The sequence below is a fragment of the Pararge aegeria genome, chromosome 23, assembly GCF_905163445.1.
Source record: "Pararge aegeria chromosome 23, ilParAegt1.1, whole genome shotgun sequence".
NCBI classification, from domain to species: domain Eukaryota; kingdom Metazoa; phylum Arthropoda; class Insecta; order Lepidoptera; family Nymphalidae; genus Pararge; species Pararge aegeria.
Genome location: NC_053202.1, coordinates 1667405 through 1687734, shown reverse-complemented (window position 1 = coordinate 1687734; position 20330 = coordinate 1667405).

Sequence of the window (20330 nt, the reverse complement as noted above, 5' to 3'; positions counted from 1 at the left end):
TATATCGCTAACCAAAGATATAAACGCTGCTTGGCGGCAGACGAGCTCTGTAACGTAGCTCTACTGCTTGTTCAATGTCGTAACCATAAATATTAAAAACTAATTTTGCAATGCTGCTAGAATACAGAATAATAATTTAGAGGGCAATAAATTCCTTAATCAAAAACAAAAGCTAATTTTAAATGTTACATCTTTGGCCATTCGGTTCCCAATTTAGATTTAAGTACCATTCCGTGGGATTTACGTTGTTTACCTGTGAGTCCTTTATCTAAGCTCACACATAATACTTGACTTTGTGTTCTGAAACTTCTACTAAGACGTTTTACAATGTCGTAAAATTACTTGTTGTTATTAATACAGCCTGATTCTGAGTCCAAGGCTGTGGGCTGAAGAATATGTGTGTGATGAACATGAATGTTTCTCAGTGTGTCAATAAAATAAATAAATATAATAAGATGATATACACATGGGTATTTAACCCCAAAGTAAGCGTAGCTTGTGCTATGGGTACAAAGATGACCGATAAATATTTTTATGATTATATACAAAAATCCTTATAAAACACAGATAAACTCCCAGATACACAAAAACATTCATGTTTATTACACAAACTTTACCCAGTCGTGGGAATCGAACCGTCAAATCAAAGGTAATGGATTCGTGATTTTGGAAACAATTCCTTATCTTGCCAAACGTGGATATACACACATCGCAAAGGAAATGAAACGAGTATAGTATGCACAGAAATGTCATAAAAATAAGAAGAATAACATATCTATATCTATATCTATCTCTATACTTATCCAAATAAATAGTTTTATGAATATTAATTTTGATTATATACCTGCAAATTCCTTTTTAAGTTATTCAATTTGAACCTAGCGCTTAGAAGTTGCGACGGGACGGGAATGTCAAAAAGCAAGAAAAATGCAGCGGGCCGCACGGCCAAGTAACATAGTTTGGAAATAAAACTGGAAGAGATACTAAAACCTCTAATAACCGATTCGGTGCAGACGAAGTTGCGCGGGTCAGCTTGTCCTTACTATAGCTTTAATCACATCTTATATAAAAATATGTACACATAACCTCTCACAAGCCCCGTCTGTAGTATCAACTAGTATTACAAATACAATATCTGGCAAGAACAACTATAATAATATTATGATACAAGTAGATAACGGAGAGATTTAGTCTAACCGTTGTTTCAAATTTCGTATCAAAATAACGGGATCCCCAGAACTCGGTTAACGCTAATCCCTCGGAAACGTTTATGTTTCTTCGAGATTAAAATGTAATCTAAGTATTTGTACTAACTTTCCGATTGTTGCTTCCTAAGTATCTACTTACTATAATTTTGCTCGCAAATGCTACTACAGTTTGTTAAAGTTGCTGTATCTGGTAAAGAGAATATTTGGAAATATTCTCTATTGAATATTTCCAAGATTTGAATATTTGTTTGAGAATTGAGAATATTGAGAATATTTCCAAATATTCTCTATTGCTAAAATAAACGATGCGATGGAAGATGAAAGATGGATGGAGCCTCGTGGACTTTGGCCATCAAAGTCAAAGTCAAATTCAGAAAAAAAAAAATTTAAGTAGTGGGCCTACTTGAATTGCACTTTTGATTGCGTACGTTACATGACAAATGTGTACACGACAGTGAGATGATGGCGATAACAATATTCGTAAACTTAAAACTAAAGCTACGAGGGTTCCAAGCGTTTTCTGGTCTAAGAAGCCCACAATAAACTTAGCCGGGTGTTTTTTTGTTATCACCATCTCACATTGTCATAAAATTGCTAATTAAGCACCGACGCTGCGGTATGCCGTCTGTATGATTTCGTACCCATAGTACCTATGTAGTGAAACAGGGCTGGTGCGACATTAAAACAAACTTTTGTTTTTGATTAAAGAATTTATCGTCCTCTAAATTTGTATTACGCTCCAACACCGCTGCTTTTTCAAAGTTGCGAACTTTGCGAGAAAGTACGATACGATATACTTTTATTAACCTACCCAATTACTTGTATATAATTTTCACGAATAGCCTATCAACAGTACACTGCTGGACTCCAAACTGGGCAAACCGGTGATCACAGTAGATGGTGAAGGAAAACATCTTGAGGAAAGCTGCATGCCTGAGAGTTCTCCATAACGTTATAAAGGGCGTGTGAAGTCCACCAATCCACACTTGGCCAGCGTGGTAGCCTTAACCCTTCTCATAGTGGGCCGGTGATAATAAATAATAAATACACTACGACAATACACACATCGCCATCTAGCCCCAAAGTAAGCATAGCTTGTGTTATGGGTACTAAGAATAATTATATGAATAATATACATAAATACTTTTAATATGTAGATAAACACCCAGACACTGAAAAACATTCATGTTCATCACACAAACATTGTCCAATTGTGGGAATCGAACCCACGGCCTTGGCTCAGAAAGCAGGGTCGCTGCCCACTGCGCCAATCGGTCGGTGATGGGTTGATGATGATGTTGATGACAGTAGATGGTAGGGGACAGAGTCAATCACCAGGCATCTAAGTCTAACTTTTCCTCTAACGTCAGTTTGAAAATATCACTTGTTCTACCGGTGATGGAAAACTTTATCAGGTAACCTTTGTTGCTGTGAGTTCTCGATATTGCTGCTTTCAAAGGTGTGTGAAGTTAAATAATCCGCCCTTAATCAGCTTCGTGGATTACGGTCTAATTTCCGTTCTCTTGCTATCTACAAAGGTTGCCTATCTACAAAGTTAAGAGATTGCTTGCAGCAATAAGGCCGCCTTTGCATGTCTACATTGTGTACTGTATACTCCTTACTGTTTCTTTTCCTGTATGTTATACGTGCAATAAAGTGTTTCTTCTTCTTCTTCTAAACCTTTCTTACTCTGAGGTATTGGTGATATAATGGTGATTTTTTTTCACACGTTCTTTACGTATAATTTAGCGTTTAATCTATGTCCTTGATGCGTTTGAATCTGTATGTGGTGTTGTTTTCCTTTAAACAGTGATTATATCGAATCGTATCCGTACGTTATAAGATCACTTGTGTCTTTCAGTTACAATTATTATTTATGGATTAGCCGTGACGGGTGGGTAAACTTAATTGTTCTTTTATACTTTTTGTCCACTCTTGTTCAGCCGTCCGCAAAAATCTTTCCGTTATTTCTTGCCTCTTAAAATATTTTTTATATGAAAAAGTTTAAACTTTTCAATACCTTCGAAAAATCTCTTTTTACTCTTTTTTATATAGTCATATATGGTAAATGGAATGGCAAGCTAGGAAAGCGTCCTACACAGTGCCGCCCTGTGTCCATAAACCTCATTTTCCTATTATAATATTAAGGATTACTTGAACGATAAAAAAGCTTGGGTGTGAATTGATCTAGCTTCATAGCTTAATATAAATAAACTGTGAGATGGTGATAACAAAAAAAAAATTATCCGGCCAAGTTTGTTGTGGGCTCTTCTTAGACCAGGGCGCATTTGGAACCCTCGTAGCTTTAGGTTTTAGTTGGCGTACGAAGTTATCACCATCCCCTTACAATTATGTATACATATATGTATGAACACTTCATAAGTGCCTGTGATAGGCCTACATGAATAAAGAAATTTTGAATTGGAATTTGAATTTGAGGCGTAAGTGTCCAATTCAAATAAAAAATTCCTCTATTTCAAGTAGGCCTAGTTTAAAAACACTTTTGAAACGTCAACTCAGTTTGTTTTAGTGACTCTACAACCGGTTCGGAAGGCATGTTCCACCGAGAAGAGCTGGAAAGAAACTCAGCAGATTGCTCTTTATCAACATCATTTTACAGTTTACAATCCTTTAAACTTGTGAGAGATGAGAGCAGAGCCTGCTTCCAAGCAGGCTAGTCGTTAAGCATGCATTTCACTCGCACCCACGCAAACCGAAATACTGTAAACATTTTTGATCGAAATAATCGTGGCGTTAGTAGTTACTTCCCCGGACTAACTCTCTCACAATAAAGTGCCTGTAATTTCACCAGCAACTACGCACTTCAAACCGAAATACAGCAATCATTTTTGATCGAAATAATCGTGGCGTTAGTAGTTACTTTCCCGGACCAGCTCTCTCACAATAAAGTGCCTGTAATTTCACCAGCAACTACGCACTTCAGACCGAAATACAGCAATCATTCTTGATCGAAATAATCGTGGCGTTAGTAGTTACTTCCCCGGACCAGCTCTCTCACAATAAAGTGCCTGTAATTTCACCAGCAACTACGCACTTCAGACCGAAATACAGCAATCATTTGTGATCGAAAGAATCGTGGCCTTAGTAGTTACTTCCCCGGACCAGCTCTCTCACAATAAAGTGCCTGTAATTTCACCAGCAACTACGCACTTCAGACCGAAATACAGCAATCATTCTTGATCGAAATAATCGTGGCGTTAGTAGTTACTTCCCCGGACCAGCTCTCTCACAATAAAGTGCCTGTAATTTCACCAGCAACTACGCACTTCAGACCGAAATACAGCAATCATTCTTGATCGAAATAATCGTGGCGTTAGTAGTTACTTCCCCGGACCAGCTCTCTCACAATAAAGTGCCTGTAATTTCACCAGCAACTACGCACTTCAGACCGAAATACAGCATTCATTTTTGATCGAAAGAATCGTGGCGTTAGTAGTTACTTTCCCGGACCAGCTCTCTCACAATAAAGTGCCTGTAATTTCACCAGCAACTACGCACTTCAGACCGAAATACAGCAATCATTCTTGATCGAAATAATCGTGGCGTTAGTAGTTACTTCCCCGGACCAGCTCTCTCACAATAAAGTGCCTGTAATTTCACCAGCAACTACGCACTTCAGACCGAAATACAGCAATCATTCTTGATCGAAATAATCGTGGCGTTAGTAGTTACTTCCCCGGACCAGCTCTCTCACAATAAAGTGCCTGTAATTTCACCAGCAACTACGCACTTCAGACCGAAATACAGCATTCATTTTTGATCGAAAGAATCGTGGCGTTAGTAGTTACTTTCACGGACCAGCTCTCTTACAATAAAGTGCCTGTAATTTCACCAGCAACTACGCACTTCAGACCGAAATACAGCAACCATTCTTGGTCGAAAGCGTGGCAGTAGCAGTTAGTTCTCCGGACTAGCTCTGCCACAATAAACTCTACTACTACTAGGAAGTAAAATAACAAAAATAATTTAGATTAAATTTAAGATAGCAAATGATTGTAAATTTTTGACATACACAAACTGACTGAAATAACAATGAATAAATTTATGAATTACTATGTACGATTAAAAATTGTTATGTGTAAACACGAATGCGAATGTTTTACAGTTGGAAATAAAGGCTTTATTATTATTATTATTTTCTATCTTTTTTAAATTATTAACAATGCTTAAAAATAAATTAAAAAACACTATTAAAAATTTATAAAAAAAAGACTTCCACCCTCCGCTTGCGGGGCTTTTGAATACCCAAGCAACCGGTGGTCAGGGCTCCAGAGTGAGGAACCTCCTCACAATACGCGCCGTTTCAAGGACTACTGCCTTCTGTATCCGACCCTTGATCCAACAACCAAGCGAAAGCTTCTTGAGATGTTGGTCGAAGCTTTTCACGAGAAGACCATTGACTGAAACGACGATCGGAACAACAACGGTCGACTCAACATTCCACATGGCGGTAATCTCGTGAGCAAGGTCCAAGTATTTAGATACTTTTTCCTTTTCAGCTTTCACCAGATTATCGTCATGTGGAATAGTTATGTCAACAATTATTGCACGGCGCACTGATCGATCGACTAGCACTATATCAGGTCTATTAGCTGTAATATACCTGTCAGTGATAATCGTTCGATCCCAGTAGAGCAATGCACTGCTATTTTCAAGAACTGACGTCGGGTCGTACCTATAGTAAGGCATCTCAAAATGGATAAGGCCAAACCGAAGAGCAAGTTGTTGATGAACTATCCTGGCTACTTGATTATGTCTGTGCAAGTATTCGCCGTTAGCAAGATGAGAACACCCGGAAACTATATGCCTGAGGGACTCCCCAGGACGATGATTATTGTTATTACTACTAAGATAATAGTTGAACATGTTAAGCGTAGACTAACGAGGTATTTGCACTCATCATCATCAGCCTATTGAAGCCCGAATGCTGCGCTCAAGTCACTTGCTTTGGAGGGAAGAAGAAATAGAATCTGTCCAGCAGTGGAAGCTTGCGGGCTCATGATGGACAGATAGGCAATTCGGAGATGGCACCATCTCTCGGTCAGCCTCGGTCTCTACCCCAGAACAGGTCTGCCCCAACCGCCATCGGTTCTACGACAAACATGACCCCGCTCACTGCTTTGAATCCATCCAGTACCTATTAAAGGGCATGGAGACTTTAAAGGGATTAGAGGCACCCAGTGGCATGCACAGGTTTTTTTTATTCCACTACAAGTTTGCCCTTGACTGATATCTCACCTGTTGGTAACTGATGATGCAGCCTAAGATGGTAGCGGGCTAATCTGTTACGGAGTATCGTAGTCATACCCCTAATCGGTTTCAACTCGACATCGCACCGGAACACTAAATCGCTTATCTGCACGTCTTTGTCGGTAGGGTGTTAACTAGCCACGGCCAAAGCCTCCCACCAGACCAAACCAGAGAAAATTCAGAAATTATAAAATTTCCCCTGCCAGGAATCAAACCCGGGACCTCCTACTTAAATTCACAGCAGTCACCGTTGCGCCAGGGAGTTCGTCAAACATCGTCAAACGTCGGCATGAAGCAACAATCTGTTCTTATAATAAAACTGTAACGCAAGATCAAGTTATACTAATCAACAGTTATATTATTCGCCCACACATACATCCTTTGTTTAAATATGTTGAAATATCTTTATCTACCTAATATAAAAGGTTTGTGTATTTGGCGCTTCCATTACGATTGAAAAAAAACTTTACGATACCAAATCCAAATATCTGATTTGTTAAGGTGTAGACTATGTACACTGCGTACCGTAATTTTTGTATGTATTCTCGGGCAAAGCCGCAGGGCACTTCTAGTAGAAATCCTTAATGATTTACAAGTATATTATGAAAATTAAGCTCATTTTCCTATACTCCGCGGAAAGTAAGAGAATCTGTATGGTGTAATTTATAATTTCTCCAATCCTTATACTCCACACCAAACAGATCTGGCAATCTACCCTCTACGTACGTTTCGATCCGAAACCGGAGCATCTTCAGGAGATGCTGACTTTACAACGATATAAACTTTTACATTAATAAAAACTTTAGAGCAGTGTCTTTCTGCTTGTAGGACGCACTTACCACACTACTTTAATTCGAGTAAAATTTATATACACTATTATAATTAGGTACGTTAATATTAAGACAGGACAAAGGACGCTAAATTCTTGTTATAATAACCCAAACTCTTCTTTTTTGGGCTCAGAAGGAGGCTTTTATAACGGGTTGAATTAATATTTATTGTTGAACGCTCGTGCGATGAAAATTACAAATTTTCCTTTTGTTTGTAACACTCGACACAAAATGGTGAGTTAATTAAGTGTATTATGTAAATTAAAAACGTGTTTATGTGTGTATGATTTGCACGGGTCTCAGGCTACAGCGGTAAACTTAACAATAAGAAATAGGATTTAGAAGAAGAAGAAGAAGAAGAAGAAACACTTCATTGCACGTATAACATACAGGAAAAGAAACAGTAAGGAGTATACAGTACACAATGTAGACATGCAAAGGCGGCCTTATTGCTGCAAGCAATCTCTTACAGGCAACCTTTGTAGATAGGACTTACAGCAAGAGAACGGGATAGTGCCAAGAGTGTTGATAGATATACATAAATACCAAACTGTAAAGATACAAATACATGTATTTAAATAAATATACGTAATATATAAAATATACATGATATATAAATAGAAAATATAAATAATATATATAAATATATAACAAATATAATATATATAAGTAGATTTTAAAACACAGTTAAAAAAAAAAAAAAAAAATTAGATTTTATATAGCTTTAGGTTTAAGATGGCGAACGAAGTTATCACCAACCCCTTACATTTATGTAAACATATATGTATGAACGCTTCATAAGTGCCAGTGATAGGCATACATGAATAAAGAAATTTTGATTTTGAATTTGAATTTTGAATTATAATAGCTGCCCTGCAACTTCCGCGTAAAACTTCAATTCAATTCAATTCAATTTTATTTATTTGCTGATACAGGTAAATAGGTGTTACAGGAAAAAAAATATATGCAGATCTTAACTGTACCACGCCAAATTGGCATGCAAATTGTTTTCAGGGTAGTGTTTAAAATTTTAATTTGTTACTACTAGGTACAATTAAGATATTGGCAATTACAATGTTTATAATAACACAATACAATTAATAAAATAATAAATTACAATTAAGTTTATATGGGCACATGTCGAAGAAATACAAATAAATTAATAATTAACAAATGTCATTTTAAATATTCATCAATAGTATAAAAAGAATGCCTATTTAAATATTGAAATAACTTATCATTTAAACATTTCATGTCATTTATTAGTGGCTTCATTTCGTCAGGTAATTTATTGAATATTTTTATCGCCATAACATAAAAACTATTGTTATACAGAGCGGTTTTATGTGCGGGATATCTTAATCTATTTGTATGACGTCTATTTTCAAATTCGATAAACATGTTTTTGTTGGCGGCCACAAATAAGACTACCTCATAATTATATAATGATGGAAATGTTAATATGTTAAGCTTTGTAAAATATGGCTTACAACTATCTCGCTTGCACAATTTACCAATTTACAAATAATTCTCACACATCTTTTTTGGGCTAAAAATATTTTTTTATTGTTGGTACCGTTGCCCCAAAATATTATGCAGTATCTCATGATAGATGCAATGTGACCATGGTAAACAGTCATTAAGACGTCACGGTTAACTTTATTAACGGTTAACTTCTGGTTAAACGCAGGTGGCGTTAAGTGGCCACCTGCTCTGTTACTTCGTTTGCTCGGCCCCTAAACAAAATTTTTACTAAACCTAGGAATCGTCTAAATTATGATTTAGGTAATTCCTGGAAAAACACGTTTCACGAACTATTTTGTGTCTTAGAGTTACACCGACTCTGCGGATCGTTAAGTTGTTTTTTTTTTATAATAAATCACGAGAGGCCAGCGTTTGACGACAATAATGCCTGTTATAAAGCAATGATGAGGTCGGAGTACGCTTGCGTAGAAAAAGCCTATTTCTCTTGCCTTGTATTAAGGAGACATGACTTGACAGATGAAAAAAATATAAATTTGGTTTTTTTTAATAACATCATCAAATCGATACGAAAAATAAAGAATATAATAACACAAACACAATATACACCATAGACACATTAGGTTATGTGAGTTACCTAGCGAAAATCGATTGGTGAAAGGATATGCCTAGGAATCTTCTTTGGTTAGGCGTTACTTACTTAGGCATTGCCTTGTCGTTATTGAAAACGGGCATAGGGCTTTACAAATACAGGTGGCATTACGTCGCAATAGAACGCAGTTTTTGTACGCTCTGACATTGGAAAGGTACTGTGAGTAGAATTGTGACAATATACTGCATAGCTATTCCGACATTCTGGTATTTTTATTTGTAAGGCCCTAAAGCTTTTGAAGTGGGGATAGCGTAGTGGTTATAACTTCGGCTAGGCTTTCGGGGGCCCGAGTTTGAATTCCAGCACGCTGAAATTTCCTAAGTTACGCGCGTTTTAAGCAATTCAAATATCACTTGCCTCAACTAAATCCTGCAAACCTGAGATTGCTTCCTAATGTTACCAAAGGCGTGTCATCATCATCATATCAACCCATTAACGGCCCACTACAGGGCACAGGTCTCCTCCCAAAATGAGAAGGGGTTAATGCCGTAGTCCACCACGCTGGCCCAGGGCGGATTGGTGGACTGCACACACTTTTGAGAACATTATGAAGAACTCTCAGGCAGGTTTTCTCACGATGTTTCACCGTTGAAGCAAGTAATATTTTAATTACTTAAAACGCATATAACTTAGAAAAGTTAGAGGTGCGTGCTGGGATTCGAACTCGGCCCCCGAAAGTGAAGTTGAGCTCCTACTCACGAGGCTATCACCGCTTCAAAAGGTGTGTGCAGTGCAGATTGGTGAACTTTGGTTGTTCTGCACTGGATAAGCGTGGTAGACTACGGCCTAAACCTTTGTCACTGTGGGAGAAGACCCGTGCCCTAAAGTGTGCCGGTACTGGGTTTATATGATTAAAGCTTTTAAATACACAGAAAAACGAGTAATTTCCGAGTCTTAATCCAAGGGATCCTCATAAAACGGACACGTTGGAGCGTTCAGTTTCCGTTTTAAAACCGCGTTTTTATGAATAATTTGTGACGGGACCTACAATGTTCGTGACGAATATTTTAATCTGGGGATTTCGCGTCCAAAACCAAACTTCGTTAGCGACTTTATAAAAGGGTAAATAATTTTATATTGTTAAACATTACATACTTTAACTGGTTCACCTATTGGTTTAACCTAAAAAAGGGAAAATTATTGTTGCAGAGCTATTTGTGACAGAGCTATTTTTTTAAATACTCCTGCCATTTTTGTCGCCAAGTAGCTCTAATGGAATCTGGTCTGAAAGACGCGGTTGCCAATGTGATAACAGAGACATGAGGCTTAACACCTACGTTTCATTTTGCTGGACACAGGACGGCACGTTGCAGGACGTGTTCCTGGAACATAAATCTATATGGTTTATAGGCTACGGTTTTCCACTAAACATCCATCTGCTTGGTCCTACTTTAAAAAGACACACTCGCAAATCTAAGAATCCTTAAAACCTTCTTGTATTCATCATAATCTTATCAAGCAGTAAACGTCAACTGTTGCACAAATATGTTATTAAGTGACTTTTAAATTCTTAGGTATGGTGCCGCTTGCATCCAGCGACTCCCTGAGACTTTTTTGATGTCATCTGCAGCCTCTGCGTTTACTGGCGAGGTCGCCATTCCAGAATCATGGGACGCAAAAGTCCATCGGTTTTCCGTTCGAGTTGGTATATGCTTTTATAATATGATTCCCAAGGTAATTTTGGACCTGTCAATGCATAAGTTTAAACAATATATTAAAACAAATTTAATTAATCGTGGTTACAACACGATTGATGAATTCCTAAACGACAAGGCTGCTTGGAAGCAGGCCACTCCGCTCCCATCGCTCACAAAACAGAAAAATTCTAAAGATTGTTAAACTGTAAAATTATGTTGAAAAGAGCAATCTGCTTAGTTTTTTGCCGGCTCTTCTCGGAGGAATTTGGCTTCAGAACCGGTGGTAGAGTCACTACAAACAAACAGACTTGACGTTTCAAAAGTGCTTATAATTTGGGCCTACTTGAAATAAATGAATTATAAATCGCGCTAATTGCCACTTCATCTTTGCGACTCTTTCATCTATATGGGTAAATCCACCTCTATTACAGATCAACTTATTCCTGTCTTGATCACATACTCAGAGCATAGCTCTCGCCATTTATCGCTGAGTGACTCTGAGCCTTCCCATGAGTCTCATAGTTAGTGACCACGCTTTAGAGCATTGGCAACTCACAATGTTCAAATATCGAAACAAAATAACTTCAAGAAAAAGTACCTTTTTTTTTTAATACGTTCTCCACTATTTTCGTTTGAAAAGCGCATTTTTTTATGAATAATTCGTTCAGCCAGTGATGGAATGTACCCTTCACGTGGCGAATATTATAATCTGTGGATTTTTTACCAAATTCAAACTTCGTTATCGATGTAATGGTCGTTTAGATTCGCGGGAATTGTTTTTGAAAAAGATTTCAGTATTTTTGCTGCGTCAATCGGATATCGAAAATGAACATAGCATTTTTATTTATGGCGATGTGTTCGCCATCTAGCCCAAAGTAATCGTAGCTTGTGTTGAATAATTTTATAAATAATATACATAAATACTTATAAATTACAGATAAACACCCAGACTCTGAAAAACATAACAAAACATTTTCCAGTGGTGGGAATCGAACCCACGGCTTGGACTCAGAAAGCAGGGTCGCTGCCCACCGCGCCAATCGACCGTCAAAGTAAGTAAGTAGAGTATTTTGTGACAGAGCTCGCCCGGGGAAGTACTATAGCGCTATGCTTATTACTTATCCTCAGGTGGACCATCTGCTTGATTCGGAAAGTATAACTTAAAAAAAAAAAACTGTACCGTACCCGAATGCGAATGGTGCAGTGGGCAGCGACATTGCTTTCTGAGTCCAAGGCCGTGTGTTCGATTCTCACAAGTTAAAAATGTTTGTGTAATGAACATGTGATATTTTTAGTGTATGGGTGTTTATATTTATATTAGATGTATGTAGTAATGTTTGTTATTATATTCATAAAATCAAAGTCAAAGTCAAAGTCAAAAATATCTTTATTCAAGTAGGCCCACAGGTGGCACTTTTGATGCGTACATAAGAATTACACGGTAGTGAGATGATGGCGATAACCACATTCGTAAACTTAAAACTAAAGCTACGAGGGTTCCAAACGCGTCCCGGTCTAAGAAGAAGCCCACAATTAACTTAGCCGGGTGGCTAATCAGCTATCTCAATACACAACACACAAGCTATACTTACTTTGGGGCTAGATGGCGATATGCGTATTGTTGTAGTATATTTATTTATTTATTTATTTATTTATTTATTTATTTATTTATTTATTTATTTATTTATTTATTTATTTATTTATTTATTTATTTACCAGGTGAAATTTCAATCATTGTCTTAATCCATTTAGAGTTCAATTTCAAAATGTACTGTTTTATTTTAACAGGTTCATATTTTTGTCGATTTGTTTTCTTTGGTATGTAAATTCGGTTCAGCAAACTTGTTTGCTTGTTTTAGTATTATCTGTTGAAAAAAATTACACCTATTCGTAGTTTTATTCATTCATGTATTTTGCTTTCAGTTTTTATTTCTAGGTTTGCTTAGTTATTGATTTGGCACAGTTTAGAAATAAACAGTATTTTTAAATACTTTTTTAGGAAAAAATAATAATATTGTATGATAAGTAAAAAATAATAGTTAAATAAGAATCTTAATTATTTATTTTTATCGCCTTTTGTGACGTTTCCTAATCATACACTAAAAAGTTATTTTATGTAAATTAAGCTTAATTTGCTTGACTTGACAATTCAAAAGCTACTTGAAATAAATGAATTTAGAATTTTATACTCCGCGAAAAGCAGGAGAGGAGGTGTAATTTATAAATTACACCATACAGTTTATCCTGCTTTTCGCGAAGTATAACAAATTAAGTTTAATTTTCATAATATATCATGGAAATCCGGAAAGTAACGCCTGCTTCTATCCGATACAAAAAGTTGTTATAATTTATAATTTATCTTTAATTTCGTTATTAACTAAGCACATTGTGGTAATGAACGCTACAATTACTTTATTTTTGTGTAATAAAAATAAACAGAACAGTAAATACAAAAACAAAGTCCTAGATCACTCTGGACAGCAACAATATATCATCTAGACCCACTCTAAGTTATGGATAGACTAATCTAGATTAATCTACGGGGAATTATTGTAAACAACTTATATAAAATAACAGTCACATAACGATAATCCCTATATATCTATCTTGTTAATTCATCTTGTTTTGGCCTAAGTCTGTAGGTTATTAATACCACGTTGGTCTAGTGGTCAGTATGTTTGGCTGTAGCTCATGAAGTTTTAGGTTCGAATCCCGAGCAAAAAAGTTTTTCTACGTTGCAGTATCTGCCCAGTGTTTGCGAATTGGAGGTTAACCCCGTGCCTTTGAGAGCACGTAAGACAGTTCTTATGACATTAATTGTGTAGCATTAAAGCCCACCACTCCGCAGCAGCCCTCTTGGAGTAGCAATTCAAATTCAAAAATGTTTTATTCATGTAGACCTTATCACAGGCGTTATGAAGCGTTCATACATTTAACATGCTGCATTCTTTAACTTAAAACTTAAGCTAGGAGGTTCCCAAACGCGCACTGGTCTAAAAAAGCCCACAACAAACTTAGCCAGGTTTAAAAAATAAAAAAAACTGTGAGGTCGCCATTCCAGCACATTGGGACACCAACATCCATCGGAACAAAAGTTGGTACGGCAAAATTTAATGTAGGTATTACAAATCGTACGAGGACGAAGCCGCAGACAACTGCTAGTGTCACAATATAACCAAACCCAATTACTGTACAAGTCATGCGCGCAATGGTGCCAAGAATTCTGGCTGCATATCCGCATTTCAACACACTCTTTGTGCAAAAACTCAGCCAGATATCAATAATAACAACAAAGCATATAAGTTTAGTTTTTAGTCAGCCCTAAACTTTGATTTTAGTTTTTAGTTTTTAGTCAGCCCTAAACTTTGATTTTAGTTTTTAGTTTTTAGTCAGCCCTAAACTTTGATTTCAGTTTTTAGTTTTTAGTCAGCCCTAAACTTTGATTTTAGTTTTTAGTTTTTAGTCAGCCCTAGCAGCGAGGTAACCTAGGGCAACACTTTTGAATTCATTTAGTATCGTTAAGCTTTAAGTATCGAAAGCTCTGGAGGAGGCCTATACCCGTAAGGGGTTCTCATCCAACAAATCCAACAAATGACAAATAACACAATAAATTAAATTAAATAACAATAATTATAACATTATCAATAATAAGTTATAATAATAATAAAATCAAATGACCAAACTAATAAGAAAATATTACAACAAAAAAATATATATATCTGTGACAATATAAAGATAATATTAAGTAAAAAAAAAAAATAATGACATGAAAAACAAGAAACTTATGCTAAGTAAATGCACGGTAACAAAAATAAATTCTGGCCAAGAATACTTATCTGTTATATTTTGTATAAAATAGAATTTAAAATCAATGTAAATCTCTACTAATATTATCGATGTCAATGTAAGTTTGTTTGTTACGCTTTCACGCAAAAACTACTTAACCGTTCCTCATGAAACTTTGTACATATATTCTTAGAAGTAATATAGAATACTTTTTATCCCGACATTAAACTCGGTTCATTTGGGAGAGGGGATGAAAGTGTTTGACGATTTTACACCATAACTCCGACAAATTATAACCGATTTGAATAATTATTTTTGTACTATAGAGGTTATAATATGTGTTTAATTTTGCCCAAACTGTGGTTGGAGATAGAGGACAGAACTCCTCAACGGACAGCAGCAAACCCCTCATTTATGGCTTAGCGATACTGAATACTTTAAAATTTTTAGATCTACAACTAAATTTAATGCCACATCAAAAAACAAAATCAAACGCAGACGGAAACAGCTAGTTTTATATATTTGTGATGAGAAATAAATGGCTTTTCTATTTTATTTTTAAGCCTTAAGACAGAAATTTCCTGCTGTCTGCTGAGGACTGTCCTCTTTTTCCAATTTTATTCACAGATCTACACGAATATATTCTTAAACTAAACTAATAGTATAAAATTTCCTAGCTCATATAACTCAAATTATCGCACAGGCATGCAGGTTGCCTCACGATGTTTTCCTTCACCGTTGAAGCAAGTGATATTTTAATTACTTAAAACGCACATAACTTAGAAAAGTTAAAGTGCGTGCTGGGATTCGAACTCGACCCTCGGAAAGTTATGTTGAGCTCCTACCCAATGCGCTATCACCGCTTTAGGTCTCACCTATCACCTATGCTAGCGTGCTAACAGGTTAGCCCGTTACCATCTTAGAATCATCACTTACCAGAAGGTGAGATTGCAGTCAAGCGCTAATTTGTAGTGGAATAAAAAAAAGACAAACAAACAAACTTTCGCAATAATAGTATTAGTAATGATTTCATTGTTGCATTGAAGTTTAGAAATGACGTCTGTCGGTTCCAGATATTATTTTAGTGGGATTGGGAAAATTAGCCAAACTCCACAATAGGGGGTTCCATAGATCACGCCCGTCGAACAATACGTCATTCGCTAGGTTTATTTATGGGTCCGTGTAACAAAGGTATTGCGGCGTAACAGCAAATAATTAGATACTGCTATTTAAGAGACCCCTAAATTAAGGGGAATCTGGGGTTGTATTATCGCGAAGGGGCATTGTTATTTATATATTGGATAGAAGCAGGCGTTACTTTGCGGAATTCCATGATATATTATGAAAATCAACCAACATCAATGTAAATTACAACCTCTTCAATTTTCTATCCAAAAATCCCATGTACCTTTTTTCTGGATAACAAATAAAATATACTATAAATATGTTTTGAAAAAAAATTCCATGTACCTTTCTTCGGGATATAAATTAGGCTTTTTCCATTCCAGACTGTAAATAAAAACAATTGGTTGTCTGTAAAGTCGGCTTACTGACGATAGTTGAACGTGACAACATCGTAAGAAAAGACTGATGGAATGGTTGCATTTTTCAAAAGAAAATTTTAATTTTATTTGTTTGATAGATAATATCGTTGCTATAAACAATTGACACCACATTCACTTTTCACTGCACTTCATCCTTGCCGAAAACATGTAAATGTATTATTGTATTTGTATAGAAGCTGTCCACGCGGACGCATTGCTCACTCAAGTAGGAGAGAGACAGATGTCGAACGCGGAGGCCGACTGTGCCTCTTTGTCGCTCGTTCGGCGCCTTCGCTTGCACTTCAAGCCTTGAATGGAACGCCTCAGAGCGAGGTAGCGCCGCATACGTCATGTTTTTTCGTGCGTGCAGCCGGCTCCATCGAATTATAAGACGTTGTCACGTCACAAACAAGTAAAATATACTACGACAATGCACACATCGCCATCCTCAAAGTAAGCGTAGCTTGTTTTATGGGTACTAAGATGACTGATGACTATTTTTATGAATAATAAACATAAATACTTTTAAAATACAGATAAACAACCAGAAACTGAAACACATTCATCACACAAACATTCTTCAGTTGCGGGAATCGTACCTACTGCCTTGGACTCAGAAAGCAGGGTCGCTGCCCACATCGCCAATCGGCCAATCGCCAATTTCTGTGCTAAATTTGGTTATTACAGCCATAATAAGCTGAAATAAGAGTTACGTAGATAGTATGAAACAATTTTCTTTGCAGGAGTAATTTATAGTGCAGGAAAGATTGTATGCTAAAATATTAATCAGACATTGAACCTGGAGGCAGCGGGCAACCAATAAATATAAATATGTTTACCCTTTCATAGCTTCGCTAACGAAGTAAGAGCTTGGATATAAAATCCCCAGATTAAAATATTCGTCACGCTTACCCCGGACGGGTACGTCGCGGCTCGCGCAAATTATTCACAAAAAACGGTGGTTTTAATAACGGAAGCTGAACGGGTAAACGGGACTCTTTTACACGGTTTTTCTGTTTGTGTTACTCGTGAATTAGGGTTTACGGAAATTATACATTTCTGTGCGTGAATTTTAACATTAGATTATGGATAGCTGAGTTTGCATTTTGGACCGACTTCGTAATTATTGTTGGCGTGTTCAATTACAGATTTGTAATTTAACAAATTTTGTAATTTAAAAATCGAACCACGTGGTTCGATTCTTGAATCGCCAAAAAATTGTATCGGTTTCTTTTGTTAACTTAAACTCAGTACCAGCCTTAGGTCAGGAAATAAACCTTTGTTTTTGATGGCTCACATGTGATAATCGTTACACCCCGCCAATATGCATTGGAGTAGCGTGAAGGGTTTGCGATCCATACTCTTCAATGAGAGAGGAGAAAAAGGCTATAAGGTAATTTAAATTTTTTTTTACAGAAACAGGTATTATACGCAGATTTAAGAACGTACAGAAACCGTGTACACGACTGATATTAAAGCATTAGAAACCACTCCACTTTAGTTGTGTTTCTCGAACAGGCGGTAAGTAATTTTAAGTCGTTCTAATTTTCTAAACGTTTACAATTAATAGGGAAAGTGGAGATGTGTGCGGGGCGTTTTCACTTTTTTAGAACAGGGAAAACATGTTTTTTTTTATTCACCTACAAGTTAGCCCTTGAATGCCATCTCACCTGGTGGTAAGTGATGATGCAGTCTAAGACGGCTTACCTGTTAGGGAATATGGTAGTCATACCCCTAATCAGATTAAACCAGTTGCCAGTGGGTATAAATAAAAAAAATACGAAATGTTCTTAACTGCCATTATAAGTTTAACTTGGTCATAACAGAATCCATTTGAGGCAGAGTCGTAAATATGGCGGGAAAATGAGAAATTGCCTACAGCAACTTTTTTCTCAGTTTTAGCGGAAATAAAAAATATATATTGCCTCCATGCATGAGGCGTAAAAACCTTGGGAATTTCGGTTTTATAATCTAGGTCGATATAATATCTCTTTTTATTTAACTATGTAATATTTTATGTACCAAGAGTTATGTTACAAAATGGATAAATAATAACTATCACTTTATGTGTCAGATGTTATATTATATTTAATAGCATTTTAGAAATGTGTGTGTGTAACTGGGTTTGTGTGTATGTGTGTGTATGTATGTGTTTGACGACCTCCCTGGCTAAGCATTTTTTAAGTTAGAGTTCCTGGGTTCCATTCCTGGCATTTCAGAATTTATCATTTCTGAATTTTCTCCGTTCTGCTCTGAGCCGAAGCCTCCCACTAGGCCAGACCAGAGAAAAATTTCCAAATTGGGCATGGGGGATGGGGATAGAACCTAGGACCTCCCACTTGCACCATATTTTATATATGCGAAAGAGTGTTTGTTTATTTTTTTGTTTGTTGGTCTCGCCTTTCTCTCGCTCTTAATAAGCAACCAATTAACTTGGTTCTTGGTATAAAGTTAGTTGAAAGGACGGGGAGTAACTTTAATGACGGACGAAATCGCGGGCAGCAGCTGCTAGTCTATACTTATAATAAAACGGTAACTGGACGATTTCTGTACACATAATATATTTTGAAAATTTTGACCGGGGAATGCTTTATAATCGATACTGAGTCCAGAACAGAAACGAACAGAAGAGAAACATCACGTGAAAACTACTGAACGGATTTGAATAAAATTTGGTTTAGTGGTAGCTGATATCCCGCGTCATCATATAGAATACTTTTTATCCCGATAAACAATAAGTTTTCCCCGGGAAATGGGATATAAATTTTTATCAGTTTTACTTCATAGCTCCGTTAAATTTTAACCGCTTTTAATAATTTTTTTTTATTTGAAAGTCTCTATCAAGCATGTATCGTCTTATTTTAATAAGGATCTGGTAAATATTGTCGGAGATAAAGGACATAACTCTTCATAACAAACAGCAAGTCGCAAGGCATATGGGACAAATAAATAAATAATAAATAAATAAATATACCATACAAACATCGCCATCTAGCCCCAAAGTAAGCGTAGCTTGTGTTATGGGTACTAAGATGACTGATGAATATTTTTATGAATAATATACATAAATACTTAGAATATACATATAAACACCTAGACACTGAAAACATTCATGCTCATCACACAAACATTTTCCAGTTGTGGGAATCGAACCCACGGCGTTAGACTCAGAAAGCAGGGTCGCTGCGAACTGCGTCAATCGGCCGTCAAAACGATCGAATGCATGTTTATCATCCTACTAATATTGTAATGAGAAAGCTTGTGAGTAGCTTGTGAGATGTATGGATGGATGTATGAATGTATCAACTAAAACAATGACAACTTACCAACTCAGTATACCACGTAAAATAATAGAGGGTACATAGCTAGCCACGATTATTATGATGATCTATTCTAGCTTTTGGATTGACTAATACGCAGACGAAGTCGCGAGGCTACGCTAGTTCTAAAATATAAGCGAAGAGAAAACACTCAAAGGGAAACAAAGTGTACGTATTATTTACTCATGTGACGACACAGAGCTCGGGATTACGCGTTAAGCTCTCAAAAATTCAACAGTTCTCAAACCTTTGTTACGTGGATAGTGTGCAGTGCGAGTATCCAATAATATCCTACTAATATTATAAACGCAAAAGTTTGTATGAATGGATGGATCTAAGTTCAAAGTTTATATAAAACGTAAGCTTACAGAAAAAACCTATTATAATGCTAAGGATTACTGCAACGATAAAAAATGGGGTGTGAATTTCATAGCTTAATATAAATTTACTGTGAGATGGTGATAATAAAAACAAAATTTATCCGGCTAAGTTTGTTGTGGGCTCTTCTTAGACCAGGGCGCGTTTGGAACTTTCGTTTCGTTTGGAGGTTTAAGTTGGCGAACAAATTTATCACCATCTCCTTACAATTATGTAAACATA